At 29.4% G+C, this 9414-nt stretch overlaps 1 non-coding gene across 1 annotated transcript; it reads right to left on the reverse strand.

The window, feature by feature from the left end:
- Positions 1–8923: 8923 nt before the first annotated feature.
- Trnas-gga (transfer RNA serine (anticodon GGA)) lies at positions 8924–8995 on the reverse strand. The gene has a single exon. It is a non-coding gene; the product is annotated as a tRNA-Ser (tRNA).
- Positions 8996–9414: the final 419 nt, after the last annotated feature.

Raw genomic sequence — 9414 nt, forward strand, 5'->3', positions numbered from 1 at the left:
AATATTTAATATTTTTTGAGATATTGAATTTGTTTATTAAATATTACTCTATTTTCAATTGCAAAAACGCGGTTGTTGCCAAAGAAATATTAACCTGTATTAAATCTTCTTATTTTTATTTTTATGTATATTTTCGATAAATGTATTGATAAATTCAAATTTCAATTAAACTTCCCCCTAAAATGGCATTGAAAATTATTCAAATTTGTTTATAATTTGTTTTTTTAATAACGTCGCGGGGATTAAATATTTTGAAATGCCGTTTCGATAATTGGGTTCCTGGGAATTTTTCACTAATTAACAAATTTTTTTTGTATTTTTTTCCTCTTCTTTTTTTTTCTGGAAATTATATTACTACGGGCCCTTTTTGGGTTAAGTTTCATTAAGAATGTTGAATCTCTAAGTTGTAGATTCTAGACCTAAAAATATTAAGATTGATCTAAAATCACTTAAATAAAATGTGACTACTTACTGAGTAGCAGGGTGTTTTATTTAAAAATTTTAAAATTATTTTTACCAAGTACTTTCAAACTATTTGACGCATCCTTATCATACCTGACAGAAAGTGTGAGTACTATACAGTCTACTAAATTGTGATAAGTAAAAGTTTCTAGCTACCACCAGAGGCGTACGACAGGGGACAGTTAATGGTTGACCCTTCCCAAATTCTACGCCACTGAGGAAATTACTATTTTAGCGAAATTTTTCGATTCTCCAATACTTTCTATGTAAATAATATACTCCTTACTGGTAACGATTAAGTCATCAGTTTTCGAGATATTGGACGTTAAAAATGAAACGGCATAGTTATATTGATTCATCCATTCATTCATTTTAAACTTCCAACATCTCTCAAACTGATGACTTTATCGATACCAATAAAGTTATTTACACACAAAGTATTGGAGAATCGAAAAATTTCGCTACAATAGTAATTCACTCAGTGGCGTAGAATTTGGAAAGAGTCAATCATTCACTATCCCCTGTCGCACGCCTCTGGCACTAGCTAGAAACGTTTATTAATCACAATTTGGTAGGGTGTATAATAGCCACACTTTCTGCCAAGTATGATAAGGATACGTCAAATAGTTTTAAAGTACTTGGTAACAATCATTTTTAAATTTTTAAATAAAACACCCTGTAACTCAGTAAGTTGCCACATTTTATTTAAGAGATTTTAGTTAAATCTTAATATTTTTAGGTCTAGAATCTACAACTCAAAAATTCGACATTCTTAATAAAATTTAACCCTACAAGAGCCCGTAGTAATATAACTCCAAGAAAAAAAGAAGAAGAAAAAATGACAAAAAAATTTTGTTAATTATCAAAAATTCCCAGGAACCCAATTATCGAAACGGCATTTCAAAATACTTAATCCTTGAGACGTTATTAAAAAAACAAATTATAAACAAATTTGAATAATTTTCAAATGCCATTTTAGGGGGGAGTTTAATTGAAATTTGAATTTATCAATACATTTATCAAAAATTTACATAACAATAAAAATAATGAGATCTTAAGCAGGTGAATATTTCTTTGGCAACAACCGCGTTTTTGCAATTGAAAATATAGTAACATTTAATAAACAAATTCAATATCTCAAAAAATATTAAATATTTTTTGACCAATTTTTTTTTGCTTAATACTGGTAACATATCGCAATTTAGTCTGTAAAATAAGATATTTTATAGTGCTTATTTAAAACGCTAAAAATAATTTTTTGCAAATTTGTTTTTAAAGTTTTATATACAATTATTTAAATAAATAGGGGGTCAAATTTAATTTAGTAAGTCTTATGTGAAAGATTTACCCTTCAGCTTTGGAGAAAAAAATCCCATAGATCTTCATTATTAAGTGAATTACCTCAGCAGTTAAAAAACTATTTTTTTGCAAAAATGACCACTTTTTAATTATTTAAACAATGATCGCCTTGTATGATTTGGATACTTTCTTGAAAATATCTTTTGTACCTACCTAAACTTTGATATAAAATTTGTTTTAAGCTGTACGAATTTACATTTTGACTTTTTTTTATTTTATTAGGCTACTACTTTTTTATGTAAATGTAACAATGCAACAAATAAAGAACGGAACATAATTTACCAGTAATGCATTTTGCAAAAAAACACGTTTGAAAAAATTAGAAGCTACTTTTAATAAAATACTTTTTAATATTAATTACATAAGGTGTTCAAAATTACCTCCTAACCCATTTATGAGCGCCTAAAAACAATTATTGAATGAGCTACTTACTCTACGAAGCATTTGTGATGGGGAAGTCAACAGTATTTCGAATATAAAATAATATATAGGGTGTTCCATTTAAAAAAACATAACTTAGGTCTGCTACTGTGTTATCGAACACCCTGTAACATTCTAACTAATTTTGTAATGTGAAGCTCAAAGGTGGCTAAAATTTTTGTTATTGACTTTTATTGCTATCAATTACTATAGCGGAGCTATTGAGCTTTATTTACCCCACTAATCAATCACCCTATATAATACTTTTGAAGTATAGTATAGTTTATCCAATTGTATTGTTTTTTATCATTTGAAATGCGTAATATATGGAAAATAAAGAAACAATTCCTTGTTCAAATAATATCTATTTGAGAAGCTTTTTACCATTCCCGTATACACACACTAGGTATATGTATGTATAAGTCGACCTAAGGATAATGGATATAAATAATTCATCGAACCCACCATATTTATTCGGTTCTGTTGTACTTCACATGATAATTCGAAATGGAGAATACCGAGGAGGGATTTTTTACTGGCATGAAATGAATAAAAGCGAATCACAAAATAGATAATTTGCTGTCTACGCTCCGTGAATCTTAATTGTTTGTGTTTTCAGGCAGGTGGGCCATTTTCTGTATTGAATTCATTCTTATGTGTTTCATTAATGGCGAAGAAGAGCCCACAAGGAATTTGGAAAAGGTTTGGATTTGATGCTTTTCCATAATGGAATGATTGAATAGATTTTATGTTACGGCCGTAGTTGTATGAGACATTTGTAAAAGAAAGTTTTAGGGCAATAATAGTAATAGGTAAAATATCTCTACTTTTTAGGATATTTGATTGGCTGGCATATATTTTTGCGGTAACGATTTTTTCAATCCATAGTTAATCTTAAATCTTAAATCTACCAAATAAAAAAAAAAGAAAATCGTAATGCTAATAAAAAACAAATTGAATAAATGGAATTTTTATTTTATTTTTATATTAGTCTTTACTCCTTTAGGTAACTAGGTTCATTTTCCGTTGGAATTTACCAGCTGAATAGACGGGGTCATGAATTGTAAATTTTTGAAATCCCTCTTGTCTTCTTCGCTTCAGCATCAATCTGGCTTGCAATTTTTAGAAGCCATGGAGGGGTTACCAGGGAAATGGATCAATAAGTTTTCAATTAAAAATATTTTAGTAGGATTTTTAAAATTTTTAAATATTATTGATGTTTCTATTAGGTTCAAAACTTTGCCTTCCAGTGGCCAGATGACGCTAGTCACCGACTCCATTAACGTCAGTTGCAATTCGGGGATAACCTTTCGTAGATTTGTCCCTTCGGGTAGAGAGCAGCAGATCTACGCCTCTCTGATGATGACTCCAAATAGAGTCGATTTAGAGTGCTGGCCTGCGCTCCCTGTTCTGTGAAGAATAAGATGATTTTGCCTTCGCATTGCAACTGAATAAAAATGGAATTTTTATTTTATTACAAAAAATCTATTTACTGACGAAGCTACATTTACACGTGGAAAAAGACCCCAATTTTAAAAATTTTTAAAGTTAAATTTTCATTCAATTCGGAGTTGACCCTGAAAATTACACGGTATCGTTGTATTTCCCGTTCATTTATTGGGCTACAGAGTTAAGTTAAAAAATATTACCAAGTTTTAAAGCACATACTAGGTACAAATTAGATAAAACACCCTGTAACTAAGTAACCACATTTTTTCTCAGTGATTGATTTATTAGAACAGTTAAAATATTTATAGATATTAATGAAACACTATGTATATGTTTGCCATAAATTGCATAGTTCGCTGTTATATGTTTTGATGTTATTGTCTTCTATTATTTTTGAGTAGTTACATTTTGTGGAAGTGTTTACGGTTTCTTTCACAAAACTAATTTACTCAAAAACTACATTATTTTGAAGTTGATTGCCAAGAAATAAATAAAACAGAAAACAGTATTTTTAAGGATAAATCGACGAAAAATATCATTTCGTATCCCAATAACAAGGATTAAAAAGAACCAGATACAAATACGTTTAACAGACAGTTTAAAAAACACATTATTTTAAAAAACGGATTAAACAATTTATAGAAAAGATAAATATATTACAAACTATAAATAAATTCCACTTGGTCAAAATAATCGAAGAGAGTTACATATTTTATTTTGTTATATATTTTTTATAACAGCCCAGAATGACTGAATCGAATTAGCTTATTCCGATTTTAAAACATTTGTAAAATTTCAAGGAAGGTTTAAAAGGTGTGAAAATTTGATGGAATTGTAAAGAAAATACTAAAAACAACAATTTTATTGTCATATACACACAGTTAAATTATACTCCGTTAGATTTTGGCCACGAAACCTGTGGCTAACTCGGGTATATTTACTTTTTCCGTGAAATCCGTTCTTTTGGCACTTTTTTTGATCTAAATATGGTATTTAGAATTGTTTCATTAAATTTGTGGTCATTGAAATGTATTGCATTAAAGCACAAACTTTAATTTTCATCTGTATCGTAGAGAAAATGTTGAAAAATAGTTTTTATTATTGTAAGTAAATAATATATATTAAAATTTTTTGAAGTTATACTTCTTTAAGCACGAGGGTAAATTTTTATTTTGCTGGGCGTATGCGCACACCGACAGTATGGTATGAAACGTTATGAGGGATCTGATTGGGTGTTAAAATCATCTGTCAATAATTGTTCAAATGGAGATTCTGGATAAACAAAATGTTGTGTATATTAGTTTTTATTGTTGTTCTGAAGCTATTTTCTTGTGGCATTTTTATAATCAAGTATATTCAAATGGGAAATAAGCCACAATTTTACCTAAAAATTATTTTATTAACGTTTCGACGCCCAAGTCGGGTGTCGTTGTCAAAATACAATATTTATTATACATATTTAGTATTATTTTGTATTTTGACAACGACACCCGACTTGGGCGTCGAAACGTTAATAAAATCATTTTTAGGTAAAATTGTGGCTTATTTCCCATTTGAATATACTTGATTAGTTTTTATTGTTGTGAGGACAGTGACAAAAAGCAAGTTCATAATTGTAGTGACTTTTTAAATAGTTTTTAAAAGCAACAGGTACGTACCTTATTGTAAATGTTTCAGTATTGTAATAAAAAATGACAAATTAGGTAAATACCTATTTGGAAAATGCACCTACCTAGCTAGTAGGTAATGCTTTGATTTACATAATTTGATTACCAACAAAAATCTCCATCTAATATATTGCTTTTTTAGTCTATATTTTGTCGTATTTTAATTCCACAAGAATCAAACTTATTTGATTAAACTAACAGAATAAGCAACTGTCAAAAAAATTTTAAAACGTTTAGTTGCTAGGTATATCTTTCCACTTCATTCATATGTCTCGGTAGTTAAATTCTGCGTGGGGTGAGTTCAAAATAATCTAAACCTGATAGACGCAGGTTCAATTCCCAATGCAAATTTTTATTATTTTTATTTTTTTTATACATTTTATGATTGTAAGTATATTTTTTATATTTTTTTTCAGAAAATACGTATTTAGTTAAAATTTTCTCAACAATTGTTCAGAAATTATTTCTTTGGTTTCATTTTTCAATGTGTTTGTGTGTGTTTTATTCTTTTATTTTTTTAATTTTTCGTATTGTTTTAATAAAAATTTTTGGAAAGTAGTAAGTATTAAAATTAGTTTAATATTTATATAAAATATAAATAAACCGTTTAAAGTATATTGATTTCGTTGAAATCATATAATAGAAGTATAACTTCTTACATGCATAAAAAGTACACACACATTTTTTTTTCGTTATAAACATATTTTCTGTATATTAATTTTCGATATTGTCAAAAATAGAGATATTTTTGAGCAAGGAGCACATCTACTTCCTTAGACTTTTACAAATATTTTAAAATCAAAAGTAGCTAGATCAATCAGCTCTTCTCGACTTATAAAATAAAAGAATATAAAAAAGATAAGAGTCAGAAAAAATAGAGGGTATCAGATAAAATTGGAGGGTTCCCACATTGGAGAATTTTAACCCACATCCGCCCTATTGAATAATTTTTGACAAATCATTGGAATACCCAATTAGTGCCAATATATAACTTTTCATCTGCGCGTAGCATTAAACATTTTTGATGAATTTGCGCACATTTACATTTACTCGCAATCGCACTTAAAGAAGTATAACTTACAAAAAGTTTTAAATAATTTATAAAAAATTATGAATAAATCCCATATGGTCAGAGTCACATATTTCCTCCATGTTTGTTTCCTCGTAAACTAGGGCGGTCTTAATGAAACAAAGTAATGAAATTTTCAAAAGTGAAAAGCCATTATACGGAAATGAAACTGAAATCATTGTTCTGTTAAATTATGAGAAGGGTATTCATCAAAACTTCCTCCTACATTCGGCTTAATAGTGTAATCCTAGTTGGCGAAATTGCCATTTAGGAAAATTTCTGCTACAGAGCACAGTTTAGGAAGATTCGTATTATTTGGAAAATTGCAGTCCTGCGAGAATCACTGCACAAACGACATCCGTGAAAAAAAAAACAAAGGTTGTATCTACGTATTGTTGCTTTTTATATCCATGTTTTTAATATAGAGAAAAACTTTTTTTAATTTATTTTTTCTTTTTATTCGACTGTATATACAGTAGACTCGCGATTATCCGAGTCTAGGTTATCTGAGCCCCTCGGTTAACCGAGGCAAAAGTCATACCTGGTGAGTTACAAATTTCAACCTTGGCGCAACATCGTCGCCTCAAAAGGAGGAATGAAGCTTACGCAAAAATCAATCAGACTTTTTTAAACAGTAATATTGATAAGGCAAATGTTTTTATAGACAGTACTGTATCAGTTTTGTCATTAAAATGTCCACAGTTATGGTCATTTACGTGTTTTTCTATCAATATAACCAAGCTCAGTGTTAACCGAGTTTTTCCGTATCCGAGGTAGTCACGGTCCTAATTACCTCGGATAATCGAGAGTCTACTGTAATATACATGAGAGTATCGTTGTTAAGATTTTTATTAGTTATTTTAAATATAACACACATATTCAGTGTGTGAGGAATTTCGATAGGAATTCAGTAAATAATAATTGATAGGCTAATTAATGAAACACTTTAAACTTGTGTCGAGCTTTCGAAAAAATTTCAAGACAATCTAAAAATGAAAATATTTAAATTTAGATAACACAAAAATGATTACTGCACGTGGTTAAAATAGTTATTTTCCTAACAAGTGCAGAAAGTCATACTTTTCCGCACGCGACTGCAGTTTGCCGAACGACGCGAAGCGGGAGTTCGGCAAGCAGTCGAGTGCGGAAAAGAGACTTGTATAAATTTCGTCGGGCTCAGTGGAGGCTGTTCTTCAGAGAGAATGGAAACACCAAATAGTAATGCGAGAATTTATTAATGAGACCTACACTAAGGGTGGTTACCCAGGGAGAACTTTGAGTACTGACTTTTGACTTATTCGCGCTTCAGTTGAAGACTCTATTTGCTACATATTGAATGTATGAAGGAATGAAGTTAGAAGCACCTCTGGCCTGGTCGAAGTGATTCTTGAGAATGATTCTAAATGTGTATTCTTTCTCAGCGGTGGCACTTAGTATTGGTGTCAAGCCACGTGCTGAGTATATTTACAAATATTGAGAACAAAGAAATATATTTGATCATCAAATTAAATAATGCAATTGCCCGAATTATTGTTTACAATTGATAATTCGTGAACTAAATTAGAGACCCGTAAATGTAATTATATAATAACAAATTGGTTCATGTCATATACGGGGCGATAAAAATATACTGTTCAATATCGGATATGAATAATGAATGTTTGATATTGGACAGACTTTCTGCAAGAGTTAGGAACAATATTTTTTCTACGAGTCTTTAAAAAATTACCAAATCTTAATCAATTAATTTAATTAATATGAAAATACATATGTACACAAATTAATTCTTTGACAAGGTTGTCAAAACCAAACTTTCAATATAATTAGTTAGCATGACGACGATCTTGGTTTCCATGACAATGATTCAAAATGACTGTTATTGAATACCGATTTAACTTTCGAATAATATGTCAAAATAATTTTATTTCATCGAATTGTGGCGTTAATTTCATTAAAACAGGAACACAATAAGATACATTTGAAATAAAATAGTAAATAATATCTAAATATTAGTTTATTGCATGTATTATAATTTTTTTAAGGCACTATTAAAATACCTAAACGCGTGCGGAAAAGTAAAACCCGTGCGGAAAAGTAAAACGCGTGCGGAAACGTAAAACTTTCTAAACTAAAACGCGTGCGCGAAAGTAGAATTTTTGCCCGCTCGCAGAAAAAAAAATTAATAAAACTAAAAAAAAATGAAGAAAAATATAAAAGTAAACATAAAACTTTTGAAATATGTCAATCGGAAATCACTCAAAAAAATGTATTTTGACTCTTATAATAACTCGATAGAATGGGAATGAAATTAACGAAAATAAAAAAAAGAATGTGTGTGTACTTTGTACGCACATAAGGAGTTATACTTGTATTATATGATTTCAACGATATAAACATACTTTCAACAGGTTATTTGTATTTTATTTAAAGATTATACTAATTTTTAATTACTACTTTCCAAAAATGTTTATTAAAATAATACCATAAATATAAAAATAGAAAACACACGGATTCGAACCGAGGACCTCTCGATCTCCAGTCGAACGCTCTACCACTGAGCTATACTCCCTTTGTTTTTACGGATTACAAGATTTCTAGACATAGTGACAAATAGATCAAGTGAAGTATAAAAATACTTTAAATATTACTCACTATCTTATTCCCGAAGAAGACAAATCCAAAGACACAAAAATTATAATAAATATATTTACTAAAAACACTAATATATTTTTTCCACACCCTTTTTGGACTGATACATACATAACTTAAAAGATATAGCAACGAACTCCATACTGTCTGTGTGCGCATGTGCGCAGAATACTAATAATTCACTCCCAATCGAGCTTAAAGAAGTATAACTTCAAAAAACAATGTATAAAAGTGATAAAATTGTTACTTTATTATTAAAAATGTTTCAAATAATTAATATGACAAAACGAAATCACCTTGGCTACGTTACGAGACAAATAGACCTCGTATTACACCAAC

The sequence above is a fragment of the Diabrotica virgifera genome, chromosome 3, assembly GCF_917563875.1.
Source record: "Diabrotica virgifera virgifera chromosome 3, PGI_DIABVI_V3a".
NCBI classification, from domain to species: Eukaryota; Metazoa; Arthropoda; class Insecta; order Coleoptera; family Chrysomelidae; genus Diabrotica; species Diabrotica virgifera.